Here is a 15,568-nt window from a genome sequence, read left to right as displayed (position 1 = left end):
AGAGATATTTGACGTGCTGCATTCTATTTTTACGAAATGTGAATTCTAGGATACACAGGCTCTTTACCCGCCAAACTCGGGCATGAGGCGCGACGCAGTGGAGGGCTACATGTTACTAACGTACGCCGAAATATCGACAGCCTGGGCACATTTACTTTTAGAGCGAAAGCTCTACTACGCCATGTCTTGAAAGGTCATTCATCGCGTCGCAACGACCTTGAGCCACCGAAGAACAAGCGTAGCAGGTGTGACGTCACGCCACGTGTTCCGCTGCGAGAGGCGTCGCAGCGGCGCCCGCTCGGAGCCTCGCCGTTTCAGTGCCACGTGGCTAGGCGAAGGTTTAATGGCTGCTTCGCCTGCGCTTGGTCGCTTACTCTCTCAATGGCTGGAGTGCTGGCTGGGCCGTCCGTGCGTGTGCTTCAGAGCACGCTACAGACTGCATCCAGTCATCTAGTACATGCAGCAAAACGGCAGCAGGCGAAAAGAAAGGAATCTATGCTGCTTTCGCACGATATCAGGTGGTTGGCGCAGCCACCGCGGCTGGTACTGAACCCGCGTCCTTGTGCTCAGCGGCACAATGCGCACTCAACCGAGCCACCGCGGAGGGTTTTTTTTAATTGAATGTATAGCATGAAATTAATTCCCAATAAAAGCCCGCGCTGACGCAGGCAACTTTTATTTGCATTTTCCTGCGTTACTTCAGAGATGCGAAATAGGATGAATTCAGCCATTGTATCGCTTTTGCGTCATTCACAGATTAGATGCACTTCAATTAGTTGTGGAGCATTACTTATTACTTAGGCTGGTGAAAAAGAAGTGATAAAAACCCGTTGGAAAAGTTTCCGCCCATGTGGCTGCAAAAAAAAAAAAAAGAACACCCTCTAATTAGTGTTCGTCAGAGTGGTTTGCCAGAGAGCCGATCGCGAGGCGCCCAGCAGTTTGTAGTTGTGGTCATCGCAGCTACAGTTGTGGTGGTCGTAGAACACGTCATCTAAAAGCACGCAGCTATTGTAGCTTTTCAGTTCCTTGATCTTCAAAACCTGGGACGCAGTCGAAAAAAGGGACGCGCAATTAGTGGAGACAATTGACAATTCAAGGTCGAATATTTCTAGGTGGAATCCATCACAAACCAGAAAACCATAATCATGGGCGTTGCAGTCAGGGGGAATGTAAGCTGATGTCCTACATTCGTAGGCGTCTTATATGCCATCACAAAAGGGGGGGGGGGTATTGGCGTGAGGACAAACAAATGAGATCGAGAAGATTCTTTTTCCTTTGTAGAAGTCCAGAAAACACTGGATGTGGTAAACTAAACATCAAGAAACTATGCAAACATAACCATGGCGTCACAAAAAAAAAAAAAAACATGGTGCACGTTAAGTGTCTTCTTATCATCGTCTCCCCACCTTCAGCGCCGCAGGTTGCGGTAAAAAAGGTGCACCCCGGAAGTTGCCATAAAAGGGGAATCCCCGTGAAACCACTGCGCCAGGGAAGTAAGAGAATACATCAACGCTGTATAGTGAGCCCAACACCGTTTTTAGCATCCTTCCCTCCTCGTGCCGCGCCCACCAGTCGTCCACGAATGTTCATGGCTCGAAATATTTTGGCACTCGGCAGGGATGCTGTAGAAAGTGGTTCCCAAGTTAAAGTCCGCGCACCCCAAGGGTCCTCGAGGGCGTGTCAAGCGACCGCGAAGTCTCTCTTGAACTCTTCTCCACCCATTCTTCGCTTCTTTTTGCCAAACTTTGCTAACAACGCCAAATGGTGGCTTCGGTGCATGATTTGTGCGTTTAAAGGGACCCTGCAACACTTTCTTCAACTTTTTTTTGAAATCGGAAATGCTTGCAGAAGGTAGTCACCCAACACACCCAGTACATATATAGATTAGGGGGTCGCAAAGTACGTCAGCGAAAAATTACCGCTCTATGTCCATCAGATAATTTATAAACTCGCTCAAAAGATTTCTTTCTCTTTCCCAGTCTTGACATCCTTCGACGGCTCGAATTACGTCTCAGGCCATGTAGCGGCTGTTGGCCGGTTTTCCTTCAGTTGCAGCAATGAACGCTTTTCGAAAGCAACTTTAAAACTAAAGCCACAAAAACAAAGCAGAAATGAAAGGCGTATCTGGCGCGACGAGCAAATCAAGCAGTGCCGCTCCGCGCTGGCGAGATCTATAGCTTTCGCAGTAGTTCCAGACGCGAAGGAAAGAGTGAAAGCGCTTATCGAAAGTGTTGCAGGGTCCGTTTAAATTATCTGCGTAGCACACGTTCCAACGTTCGTGCTTTGCACAACTCGCCGGCAATGCGCAAAAGCCAGACACACGGATGGCAGCATATAGATGTTTGGGTGGCGTCAGCTATGAGAGCAAATCGTTTGACAGCATGGCGCGCACATCAACAACGTCAGACGCGAAAGGCGGGTATTGAAATTGAATAAGTATGTGGACAAATTTGCCTGCTAGTGCAAACAGCTTCACATTATGACACGGATCAACATCATCGTGGATCAACACGGGTAAACATAGTTCATTTTTGCATGCTCGAAATCGGCCCAAGACGCACTCAAATGTTTTAAAACCACTGCCGAATAAAACACTCTGATTAACATAGATTGAGCACGTAAATACTCCTTTCGTGTAGCGTTCACTTCAGTTTCGTCTTATATAAAGCAGAGCAACGAGCGTCCGGTCGACTGACGTACGCATACCTTCTCTCTAAACTCCGCGGGCTGTTCGAAGGAGATCAGACCATCCTTGTACGGAACCGTGTAGGAAATGTCTGATGGAGCCCTGGCGCCACTTGTCCTGTTGAACTGAACGAAACGGCATAAGCGTCCTCTTCAACGCATGCAAACACACATTTCAATACAGGTACAACAGCTGAATCGATAAAATTTTGTAACGGGAGTAAGTGGCTTCTTTGGCATATACCAAGAAAGGCATCACCTGCGCTGCAACAAAAGACGGGGAAAAGTGCGCGAAACAGCATCCTGAAGATATGCATGGAGTTCAACCACTTCCTGTGTCGTACTTCAATCAAAATGGCGCCAGAAGCGGGAGACCCAGCTGCAAAAGCGCTATCCTGCTGATTTGTAAAGCAAAGCTTTCTACCTCTACCAGCCAGCGGTTCTTTCGTGGCGTGCGGGAAAAGAAATTCCCAACGCGGCGGTGGATGGAAGGGCGGTTTTCACTCACGGAGCACAGTGTAGATGGCGCGGCGAATTTACCCAGCATTCCCCGCGCGCTCACGCTGGCGGGCGCATCGGCGCGACCAGGCTTTGTCGTCTGTTTTAGCGACGGTTGTTTTGGGCTTCTTTAGGGGCAGCTTCGCGTCCATTGCGCGCTTCGTTCGCACGGATTGATTAACTTGTTCGACAGCACTTCCTGGGTAACCCGGACCCGACGGAATTAAGTGGCCGTACGGCAAAGGTACCTTAAGGATTGGTTTGAAGGGCGGGAAAACAAAATGTAAAGACCACATGCTGACACCTGGCTGCTACAGAAACCCTACCTTTTGCTCACTGCTTGCCACGAATGGGACTCCGTTTTCTAAATTGGTAAATACCAGTTCGGTTGTGTTTTAACAGGTATTACAAAAGGCGAAAAGAGCGATCGGTTCTGATAAATACCGATTATATAAGTTCCACCAGTTTTCTCGCAATTCTCAAATATACTAAGCTAGCTAGTTTAAATCTGTATAAATAGGAATCACTAAGCTCACATCCGAATTGTTTTGGTGTCCACGCTTGTGTCGCGCGGTGCATGGTGTAGCCCCGAGCTAGCAGATCTGGATGGCGAGGTTCCGCTGTCCCACCCTTCGAAAGATTCTCCTCGCCATTTTCTTTCTGCCGACGCACGTCCGGGCTACAGCGGACGTGCGTCGGACCGGGCTGCACTGTAGCGCATGCGGTCTCGCGCGTGCGGGAGGCGGCCTACCTCGCAGTACTTGGCATGTTCGGATCCGTCCGCGCTGTCTTGGATTTGCTTGGCCTTCGGGTAGAAGGTCGCCGAGAGGCTGAAGCCGATGCAATTCCAGCCAGGGGGCCGTGCCACTGCCAGGGTCAGCTTTGCTTTGAACTCGGCCACGGCTTTTTCCTGCGCATGCGCTAGGCTATACTAGGCGCGAGAATTCGAAATTATATCCCGAAAAATCGTGCACCACTCCGTGTAACGATGACGATGGTTGAACGCGAAGGATGACGTCTGAGTTTGGACTTTTACTAGCAGATGGTTTAGACTTTGTCTCTTTAAGCTTTTACTTTGACCCGCACCTAGTTTGGACTTTTGATCTCAGCGGCTTTGACTTTGAACCTTCGCCATTTGATTTCGCACGAGGTAAGCTTCCCGTTCAACAATGGTCGTCATTTGGTGGAGGGATGCATAATTTTTCTGTTTTGCACGTCCATGAACCCCTCTCCAAATCCAAACTGTTTCGATCGTGTCGGATTGACGCAATCGGATAGACGCCGGCTTCCTAACGCGAGTAACCCAGGTTCGATCCCGACGGCGGGAAGCTCTTTTAAAAGTTTTCTCCTCACTTCCCTCGCGATGTGCGTTTTGTGGTGCGCACGGACGCCATCAGGGAGGCATAGAAAGCTTCTCTTTAAAAGAACGGAAGGAAAACTATGCACGCTGCCAGGAGGGGCTGCAGAGAACGTCTACAGACGTCAAAACATAACAAAGGGGAGAGTGCCAGCTGAAGCACAGAGCGACAGCTTACGGTAGCCACCGGCTAATCTTTGGCAGTTCTTATGATCGGCGCTCACGAAGTTGCCCTTCCTGACTCAACTGCTCCGGCGCATTCGCATAGGCTCTCTGACAAACCTGGTGTCTATTGCAGTCTGGCCTCAGCTTCTTTGTCACTGTTCACCATTCAAAACCAAGAAAGAGCCCTCGGACGGGTTACGGATCATACCGGACTGGTAAACCAACGAAGCCTAGTACCTCGCCATGAATATAATTCAGGGGTACATCAGCGGGTCCTTGCAAGGTACACAACGATTTCTTTTATCGTCCTCTATCTTGCGCCGGATAACCCGGGAGCCTTTCTTCAGGTTCAGGCTTGACTGTAGATCCTTCGCCCCAGTGCTTAGTCGCAGGCTCTTTCTTCCACGTGCGGTACCTGCTACGCGCGGTGTGGTGCCTCTTTTGAGCGTAGAGACTAATCGTACTCCCACCTTGACACAACCACGAGCGTGCTCACCAGCACGACGCGACGGTTTTTCCCTTTCCAAGGCGGCAGCCAATTTTTTTACTTAGTGCAGCTTGTTGTCTGTATGTCAGTGCAGTTCAATGCTACAGGAAGTGCAGGTTTGTAACAGGGTGGTTAGTGTCTAAACGAACGCCTCTTAAACTTTGGGCACCGTTATCAGCCGCTGCTACTCATCTTGCTCGCATTGGGACAGTGTCGGTACTCAAAATCGTGACCAGATTTCTACTCACGTTAAAGATCCAGGGTCGTCAAAATTAATCCAGAGCTCTCCACTACCACGCGCGCCTCACAGCCAACTAGCTACCGGCTTTATATCGATCTGCCCATCGCAGCCAGCGACAATGGGAGCCAGCGTGCCAACAAACTGCCGTGTACGGAAGGCGGGCTCCGTCAGGTGGGGCTATGTTTAACCCCCAAACTCGCCAGCTTCGCTTCGCTCGCAGTGGGGCCGGCGACGGCTCGCATAAAAAGTACCGGCCGTACCAATCAATGACGGTCGCGCCGGTCGTTACCTGTAATACCGGCGACCAAAGGGAATTCCGGCGAAATCTAGACCCGTTTGTTAGCTGTGCAAACTTCAGCATACGCATGTAAATGATGCTGCTATCAGATCTGCCTGACTGACTAGCATTCTTCATTTTGCGAGCGTTTTCGTTCATGTAAACAAGCGGAAACTTGATTGTCTTCCGCTTTACATCGAAGAGATTTCTTATTGCATGAAGGTCGTCTATGAATTTGCAAAAGTTCACAGAGAAGGCTTGAATCAGCTCCAAAAGAGTCATTCTGTGCCTGGAAGAGCCGTCATTCTTGCGGGGAAACTGTTTTTTTTTTCGGAGAAGAGATCCCTATTCTACTGCTACTTTTTCAGCGGCTTCGACGTTTTTACCGTAACTGGAGCGCCATGTTTTTAGGAGCTCAGTCGGGGTGGTTTACAAGCCCCACAAAAAGCAAAGTTGGGTATGGCAGCTGTCCGCGATCAATGCATGCTGTGAGCACAGCTGTTATCTTCGGGATATCTTTTTGAGTTACTGCCCACGTGCCGAAGATCGGAACCTGATGAAAATAAATTTGTTTTACCGTACGCCTGCTGGGCTTTCTCCGCTGTACGCAACAAATTACATCGTGTACGATATGTTCACTGAAAGTACGATGCAAAAAAATTTGCAGGATCTTTCAGCAGATTGTGTCGCGAATAGGCTTGTCGTCGAGCCTATAGCTACTGCCACCTCGGGATCAGACTCACTGCAGCTACTTTTTTTCTAGAATTACTATTCATGCTGCTGATACACTGCCTACAGAAAAGCTAAAGGCCAACCGAGACTACCCGGGAAATTTTTTATGCACGCTAGTTTTTATTTTGTTGTACTCGTGCTATGCGCCGTCAGCCGATGCGATGATCTGAAACAGCGCGCGCGAAGTGCTTCTTCCTGTTCATTTTTTTCTGATCTGTGCTATAAAGCAAAACGCGCTCACTATTTACGGGGGTTTTACTGTTTCGGATGTACGCGCGCAATCGAACTAGTGGAACGCCATGGAACACGTTAGCAAAGGGTTAGCAGCTGTGGACACTTTCTTGCGGGCGATGTTTGGGTGGTTGCACGATCGGTGGACGCCGGCCGTGTGCGTGCTTTCGCCAGCCTAGCGAAGGGACAGTTTCGCGTTAAAAACAACTTTTTAAGTGCGAATGCACTTTATAAGCGACCCCAAACCATCCACCGCCGGCGGCGGCGGCGGCGTCGGCGTCGGCGGCGTCCGCAGTGCTCCTCTATATTTAAAAAAGAAACAGCATCCGGCGCCAGGTTTCGATCCGAGGACTTTGCGGCCGCAGCGCGACGCTCTACCGACCAAGCCACGGACACGACGCTGATATCAATGTTAGTGACGCGCCTTATATCTTTAACGCATTCAAACTACGTCGTCAGCGGCGTGCGTTGGCGACTCAGCGGCGTTATAGCGGCTTGATAACTGCGTGGTGTACACGTGATACTACAAACCCGATGGAAGAGATGGAAGAGAAGGCGGCGAGGCGGTGGGCTGCGGGGGCCGAGCGCAAGCGCCGCAAGCGTGCCGACAACCGTGCATTCGCACTTTCACATTCTCCCCCTCGGGGAAATGCGGGAGAATTTTTTTGAGCACGCCGTCGAGCCCACGCAGGGTGTGCACTACCCCAGTGGGAATAGGCAAAGACTGAGCACGACGGACCGAGAAAAAAAAAATGTGGTTGTTCCCTCTTCCATAGGAATCGGTAAAACACGAAAGTGATATGTGCCTTCACAGGAGCAGTTGAATGTTTATTTTGCATCGATGTGAACTTGCACATCGCTATTTATATTTCGTCGGTATGGCACCGTTAGACCCATCAACTTTAGACACTGGATTGCACGTGCCGAAGCATTGCGTAAATCCGACTGAAACCACATGCACTCGCAAACCGTCCGTGCGAACGAAACCAAACGGATTGTCAGCGAATCGTTTGGTGAACACACCGTCCCCTAGAGTGAAAGGAGCAGCGGACCGTGCCACGAGCGCGACATCCGCAAGTCGGCTTCTCCGCAGCTGCAGCTGCGCGTCCCCCGCACACGTAGGCGCTGGCATCGAGGCGGTGACTGTCGGCGCTGATTAGCGCCATGATGCACTACTTCGCTTCGCCTCTCCTAGATGGCAGCACCATCTGAAAGGAAGGATACAAGGCGCGTTCGTCGTCCTATTCACGCGTCTTTCATAGCGCAGTCCTTAGCACGTTTCGTACCTCCCGTCGCGGCCAAGAGTTCGTGGCTCGAACCCCGGCGCAGCCGCGTCAATCGAAGTTTTTCTGCCGATGTCATTTCCGTGACGGATATGACGTCAGTTAGATCTTGGTGGACCCCGGCATAAAAAAGACGAAATAACAACGATGGCGGGCTGAGCAAATTCGTACACGCAGCGAAGAAATGAGGATTAAATTTAGCGCCAGTTAATGGAGTGGCGTAGGAAATAACTAAAAACAAACAAACAAGCAGTAACAAATTCGGCACCCGGACACGGCGCGCATGGGCAGGTCGCTATCTATAAAGCCGGACGGAATATTGATACGCATGTTTAGGAGCTACAGTAGGACAATAATTCGAAAAGGATCCGTCGGCCCCACGGTGGTGATGTGGGTAGAGAGAGAAAGCACTTTATTTGAGCTTTGCGTGGTTAGAAGGCTGTTGTGGCCGCCGGTTTATGCCGGGCAGCGACGTCGGCGGCTCTGGTGACCGGGAAGATTGAATCTCCTGGTCTGAGCTCGCCACTGCCTCTTCCCGCTGCTCACTGCAGGAAATTCGGGGGAAAGGGTCTTTGATGCATTCCCATATGATGTGGGGAAGGGTCGCGAGGGCTCTGCACGCTTTGCAGTTTGGTGAGGGGTAAAGGGAAGGATGGGTGAGGTTGAGCTTGGCTGGGTTCGGAAAGGTGTTCGTTCGGAGGAGGCGCCACGTGTGCTCTTGTGCGGGTGTGAGCAGCACGTTGGCTAAGGGGAGTTTTCTGCTGGATAGGCGGTAGTGCATGGGTATTTCTTGATATGAGACCATTGTATCTCTGGCGGATCTGGCACCATGGTAGGGAAACGTGGTCGGCCCGGCTCGGATAATACGCCTTCATGCCATACTGTGAGCGGCCTCGTTACCCTCCAGGTCAGCGTGCGCCGGAGTCCATACGAGTGCTACTGGGGATTGTGGTGGGTGCTGTCGGATAATTTTGGTTGCCTGCTGCGCTAATAGGCCTGCAGCAAAATTTCGAATGGCAGTTTTAGAATCGGAGATTATGGTTGTAGGGGTTGGAATTTGGACGAGCGCTAGGGCTATAGCCGCCTCTTCCGCAGTTGCAGGGTTAGAGGTGAGAAGAGAGAGAGTTAAGGTTAAGGGTTGGGGGGTGGGGTGGGGGACTTGGTTACTGCTATTGCGAATGCAGCACGGTGTCTATATTCCACCGCGTCCACATAGATTATTTCCACTTTGATGGCAAATCGCTGCTGTAGAGCCTTCGCCCTCTGCTCTCTATTGGGGTGGTATACAGGATGCATACTTCTGGAGTTTCGTTTGACAGTCACGTTTTGTGAATGTGAGGGGGTAGGGGTAACCTGTCTTCCGTATTATTGGTCTGCTTTATTTTAAGTTGTTTGAGAATGTGGTTTCCAGTTGTGGTTTTGGATAAACGAGCTATTTGGTTAGATATGCGAGCATCTATAAGCTCTTCGGCCGTGTTGTGTACCCCTAAGCTCTCGAATCTGGCAGTGGAGTTGCTTAGAGGGAGCTGAAGCGCCGATGTGTACGCCTTTCTAATTAGTATATTGACTTTTTGCAATTCGGTTTTAAAGGGCTGCAAGTATGGTAGTGAGTATGTGATTCTGCTAATGACGAGTGATTGAATTAGCCGGATTCTTTCGCATTCGCGTAGGCCTTTCCGGCGGTTGGAAATTCTGCTGATAAGGCCTATCGTTTGGGCGACGTGCCGTTCAAGTTTTTTCAAATGTTCGGTATTTGCTCTGTTGTTTTGAATGAGAATTCCTAGAATTTTGAGCGTGGAGACTGTTGGTATGGGATCATCCCCTATGTGGACTTTGATGTTAGGGATTACTTTGCATCGTGTTTTGGGGGTCAGAAGAAGCAATTTGGATTTGCTAGGCGAGCATGTTAACCCTGCCTTCTCGGCTCCCGTTACCACCTCTTGTATTCCTTCCTTCAACGTTTGTTCTATGTGTGCGTCACTTCCGCCTTTGACCCACAAGGTGATGCCATCGGCGTATAAACTGTATCTTAGATTCAGAATTTTGTCAAGTCGTTGGGGGATTTCTAGTACGGCCAGATTGAATAGCAAGGGTGATAAAAGTGCTCCTTGGGTGTCCCTCTAGCCTGGAGTTCTGTCGTGTCCGACGTAACTCCTCCAGTCTGTAAGATGGCCGTTCTATAGGTTAGGAAGCTCCGTATGTAATTGTATGTGCGATGCCCTGGGTTTATACTAAACTAAGCCCTCGCATAATGGCTGAGTGGGATACGTTGTCGAATGATTTCATTAGATCGAGCTCGCTATGATGGCTGCTGTGTCGAGGTTGTTTGTAGGGGTTATGATTTCTTGCGAGATTTGGAGAAGAATGTCCTGCGTGGAAAGCCCCGCCCTAAATCCAATCATAGTATGTGGAATAGAGCTCGTCGTTTGTAAGCGACTGAGCAGTCTTGCGTGTATCACGTGTTCAAGGAGTTTTCCCAGACACGACGTGAGGAATATAGGTCGCAGGTGTTCAAGAGAGAGCGGTTTACTGGGCTTGGATATAAATGTTATTTTGGCGTGTCTCCATGAGTGCGGTAGTGTGCCCCGTTTCCAGTAGTAGTTGCTAGTGATCTCGACTACCGAGTCGTTGTCTAAATTTCTTAGCATCTTGTTGGTGCTTTGATCAGGCCCTGGGGCTGAGCCAAGTCGCAGTTTAAGTATGGCTCCCCTAACCTCTGCTTCGGTGATGTCCCTGTCCATGTTCGGGTTATCCGTGCCCGTGTATGGGGGGAGGGGGTCGTTGGTGGTTTTGGGAAGGTACGTATCTTTCATGCGATTAATAAGGTATGTGTCCGAGCCAGTGAAGTTTTGTATGACGTGTGTGAGTCGGGTGGCCTGGTCTGTTTTCGACTTGCTGGGGTCCAACAGGTGTTTGAGTAGTTGCCAGGTGCGTTTCATCCCCAGGCTCCCTTTTATTCGGTCGCAAATTTCGTCCCATTGGTTCTATAAGAGTTGAGTGTTTTTGGGTGGCGCATTCTAAATCAGCGAGCTTTCGGCGTAGTTTCCGATTGTATTTATTTTTACTCCACCTTTTTTGAACTCTTGAATGCTTCCCATAGGTGTTGAAGGGGCGTGTCCACTGTTTCCGCGGGAATTTCTGGGTCGGTCGTTTGAGTGACTGATTTCACGTCGTTAACGAGTTGTTTGACCCAGTTGTGAAGGTCGGGGGGGTTTCGTGTGTCTTTTTCATCTCGCCGTGATTCTCAGACGTTTCTGAACTCGTACCAATCGGAGATGTGTTGTTGTTGAGGAGTTTTCTTAATGGCGTGAGTGAGCTCAAGGTCTATTTATATAATAAAATGGTCGCTTCCAAGTGATTCATCCGTGGTTTTCCAACTGATCTGTTTGGCGTGCAGAGTGAAAGTTAGGTCTGGGGTGGAGTCTTTCTGTACGCTGTTACCTATCCTGGTTTGGGTATTTGGTTCTGTTTCTATTGTGATGTGATGAATTTGCGCCTGATCCCAGAGGTCGTTTTCTTTTTTCGTGCATTTGGAGTATCCCCATGCTATGTGTGGTGCATTGAAATCTCCTAACACGACCAATGTGTGGGGACCCGCCTCTCGTCTGGCTAGCGAGAAGAGAAGGTTGAATCGGTGGTGTTCAGCTTTGGCATTACTGTACACATTTAGAATGAAGAGCTTCGTGGCACTTTTGGTGGGCAGAATCATTATGAAATCGTGAGATATTTCTACGCTGTCGGATCGAGTCCTGCTGGCGGGGATATTACGCTGAATAAGCACTGCTGTTTTGTTATTGCTATTGCTTTGGAAGGCTTTATAGCCTGGAAGTTTGACTGCTTTGCCCGTCTGTTGTAGGTCTATGACATCTTCGGGAATTTCGACTGATTGGACGAGTAACTGGAGATTGCACGTTCTCTTCGCGAAACCTCTGCAGTTCCGTTGCCAGATTTTAACTGCGCGGGTTTTGTTATTGGGTTGATCCATGTTGAAGTCCTGTTTGGGGGACGAGCCCTGTGGGGGTGCTTATGTTTTGCATAACGTTACTTATGAACGAGTGCACCTCATTTCGAAGAGCTTCTATGCTAGCCTGCGTGGCGGTCATGTTGGACTAATTCGTGCTTTTGTTCGTGAAAGGTAATTCTTACTGAGGTTGCGCTCTTCTCTAGGTTGTTAATTCTTTTACCTACCTCGTCATCTTCCATAGGTTCCTCTACCCTATTTTCTGCAGAGCCATCTACAGCTGTACGCTTGGAGACCGGGGGGTTAGTATCTAAGTCTTCCTGGGGGCGGTTTTCAAGCTGCGATTTTAGCACCATATTTTCTTGTCGCAACGTGTAGTTTTCTTGTCTAAGAAGCGCTAACTCCGCTTTTATGTCAGCTAGCTCCTTGACTAGCTGCGGAGGAAGGGGCGGGTATTTGAGCGCTGTGGCGTGAGCAGTGAGAGGAGGCACTGGGGCTGCTCACCATGTCGCCGCCCGGCTGCTTGTTCGAGGATCGTACATTCGGTGCTTTCTTCTGCCTGCGAGCTGTCTTGTTTCTGGTTACACGTGCTTCCGGTTTCTTTTGTTTCGTTGTGCTCGGATCTCTTGGGGCGTTCTTGTTGGGTAGTTTTGGCGTCGTGCTGGTCGTGGCCTGCAATGGCCGCCTGGGCGTACGTAAGGGGTTGCCTGCAGGGTTGAAATCGTCGCGGGAAGTGCGCTGATCCAGTGAGGTGTGGGCCACCACACATGATGCAATTCGGGAGGCATGTATGGTCTGCAGCGGCTTAGGGAGTCCCGCAGGTCTTGCACCTTGGCGGTGGCCTTGTATTAGGGCAGACGTCTTGTCGGTGACCGGGTTGCCAACAAGCTGGGCAGGCCTCCGTCTTGCGTTTAAAGGAAATATGTAAGTCGCTCCTCTGTAGCTGATGCAGAAAGGTACTCGGGTGCTATTGAATAGAATCTGTGCCACGCTGGAGGTTCGGAGACGTTTTGCTGGCAGGATTTGCAGGTCGGGGTTGTTGTTGCTGACGCTGCGGAAAATGTCTTTAGGAGAGTCGTCTTCGGAAATATTGAGTATGACTCCAGCGACGGTATTGGCTAGGGCTGAGACGTGTTCGGCCATCTCGTATCGTCGATCTTTGATGCTTAAGAATAGAACTGAGGCGTATTTTTGAGCCCTCTCCTCTGCGGGGGTGCTGATGAGCAAATAGGCGTTCGGCGAACCCGTATCTGATCGGTCATGTTTTGGGCAATGCAGGCTTCTTGGAAGATAACATCGGCCAGTGGGGCCCGGGGCACTGATCCGAGGTCGAGTCCTCTTCTTGGGCGTAGGATGATTTTAATGTCCTCCTCCCGGAGCGGTAATGCCGGCGGGCCATGGCGGGCAGGTCGGTTCCGGGCACCATTGCGACCGGGTGCGTTGTTTGTTGGGGGAATTCGAGAAGACTCACTTTTGGCGTGCTGATGGGTGCGTTGCCGTTGTCGTATTGCTTCCCAGCCGTCTTGGTTGAGTTCGGATGGGTCGATACCCTCTCCCTGCACTACGACCTCCATGGACGCGGCTGCAGGCATGGTCAGGTGGCTGGTTGCGGGTAGGCCTGGCAGTTAGGCCTAACCCCGGCGTGTTCCACAAGAAAGTCGAAATTACGTCCAGGACAATTCAGGACAGCCCGGAAAAGTGATGTCCAGCCGTTCCTTACATCATCCGACGTAGATCGGCACTGGTTTAAGGGCTCCAGCTCAACACACGAAAAGTTGGTGGAGCTTTGCGAGGCACGGCACCTCCGATCGAAGCAACCGATGCAAGCGCCCCCCATGTGGGTAGTCGGCCCCGCAGTTAAGAGGACGCGCGAGTTTTCGTGCAGCGATGCAGGTTCGGAAGGGTAAGCGAATAACTGACATGCGGTACATCGCAAGAATCACGAAAATGAAGTCAGTACCAAGGCTCAACGCCACTGTACGCGTAGTTTCTCTTATTTGCAGCTACTGTAACCGAGTTTCCACTCACCACATGGGCCATGGGCTGAATGGGTAGTGCCTTATACGGCGACGTGGGGGCTGTATACACCCGCAGAGACGCAATGTTGACGAGACTGAAATAATAAAGAGCAAAGCAAAAACAAGACTAAGGACTTTCGAAATTCGGAAAACGGCCATGAGGACGCCATTATCTGGTAAAGTGCAACGTGTTGGGACTCTTAATTAATCTTAGAGAAATTAATCTGAGAGAGAACCAGACGTGAGACCTCTTAGCCCAATCGGTAACCGTTTAACCACCGCAGTGTTCAGCACGGAGTTTTAATTGTTTTTTTTTTTTCCACCCGTAGATGGCTATCCTATGCACCTGCTAATTTTTTTAAAATATCTACACCCAAAATGTGCGTGCATGCCATAAAACTTGCACACGGGTGGGGCTCCACTATGGCCTTTTGTTCCTATGTGGCCAAATGTTCAAGTTGAAGTGTTATACTTGGAATCCCTCATTGTGTTCCTTTAGCGCCGCAAGCTAGAGGAACATAATAAACATACGGAACATAAGGAACAGAAACAGGGACAGACAGGGACAGACAAAAAATTATTATTTTTAAATAATTGTTTATTCATTTAATAAAATTGATGTAAAATTTATATTAATTAATTAATTAAAATTATTTTTGTCTCTCCCTGTCTGTCCCTGTTTCTGCCTGTTTCCATGTCTGTCCCTGTTTCCACAAAGCAGGGACAGACCGGGACGGTCTGTCTGTCCCTGTTTTTAGGAACATGCAGGCATACAGGCCACAGTTTTCGGGTTAAAGTAACCAAAGAAAAGCTATCGTCCTAAAAAAACGCGTTCGCTTCGTTCGAAGCTTCTTTCCGAACAGTCAGCCCACGTTTCGTGGGACGGACGTCCAGCGAAACATGGTACCCACAATCTTTTGGGGCCGACAAACAAACTCTTGCTGCGCCTCTACACTGCCTTGGTAGGGTCTCGGCTTGACTACGGCAGTGACGTGTATGGGTCGGCGACAAAGACAGCACTGAAAATGCTCGACCCAGTGCTGCATGTTGGCCTTCGCCTCTTATGCGGCGCTTTCCGCACTAGCCCTGTCGAGAGTCTGTATGTCGAGTGCGACAAATGGTGCCTAGGGCATCAGCGGGAGAGTATGTTGACCTGCTGTATGCATCTAAGGTCGTGTCTCTCACCAACCATCCTTTTAATCCTATCACGAACGATACATCAAACTTACAACTCTTTTTAAACAGGTCATCTATTTTCTTACCTTTCTCTCTTAGAGTAAGGAAGGAGGCTTGTAAATTCAAGGTCGCCCTTTCGGGCCCGCACAAGATACCCATCCATAATTTCATTCCACCATGGGATCTATGTCCTATATCATGCGACCTGTCATTCCCGCAAGTAGAAAAAAATGGAGTACCCAGGAATGCGATTCTGCAGCACTTCCTGTTTCTGGAGGACAAGAACAGGTGTACAGAATTCTATAGTGATGCGTCGAAAACTGCTTCCAGTGTCTCATGTGCGGCGCACAGACCAAACTTTAGTGTCACTAAAACAGTGAATTTTCATATCTTATTTACACGGCAGAAGCGTACAGCGTATTTCTGGTTTCAAATCGCATCATCCAAAATAAAATTC

At 49.8% G+C, this 15,568-nt stretch overlaps 1 long non-coding RNA gene across 1 annotated transcript; it reads right to left on the bottom strand.

Annotated features, from left to right (window-relative positions):
* Positions 1–839: 839 nt before the first annotated feature.
* On the bottom strand, positions 840–4,076 carry LOC144140943 (uncharacterized). The gene is made up of 3 exons (XR_013316397.1): positions 3,935–4,076; positions 2,707–2,811; positions 840–1,040 (listed from the first exon to the last, which is right to left on the bottom strand). It is a non-coding gene; the product is annotated as an uncharacterized LOC144140943 (long non-coding RNA).
* Between the last annotated feature and the right edge of the window lie 11,492 nt (positions 4,077–15,568).

The sequence above is a fragment of the Haemaphysalis longicornis genome, unplaced genomic scaffold (genome assembly GCF_048455015.1).
Source record: "Haemaphysalis longicornis isolate Haplotype H1 unplaced genomic scaffold, Haemaphysalis longicornis Haplotype H1 scaffold_569, whole genome shotgun sequence".
Taxonomy (NCBI): Eukaryota; Metazoa; Arthropoda; class Arachnida; order Ixodida; family Ixodidae; genus Haemaphysalis; species Haemaphysalis longicornis.
Note: the sequence above shows the minus strand (reverse complement) of the source record. Positions and strands in the feature narration are given on the sequence as shown.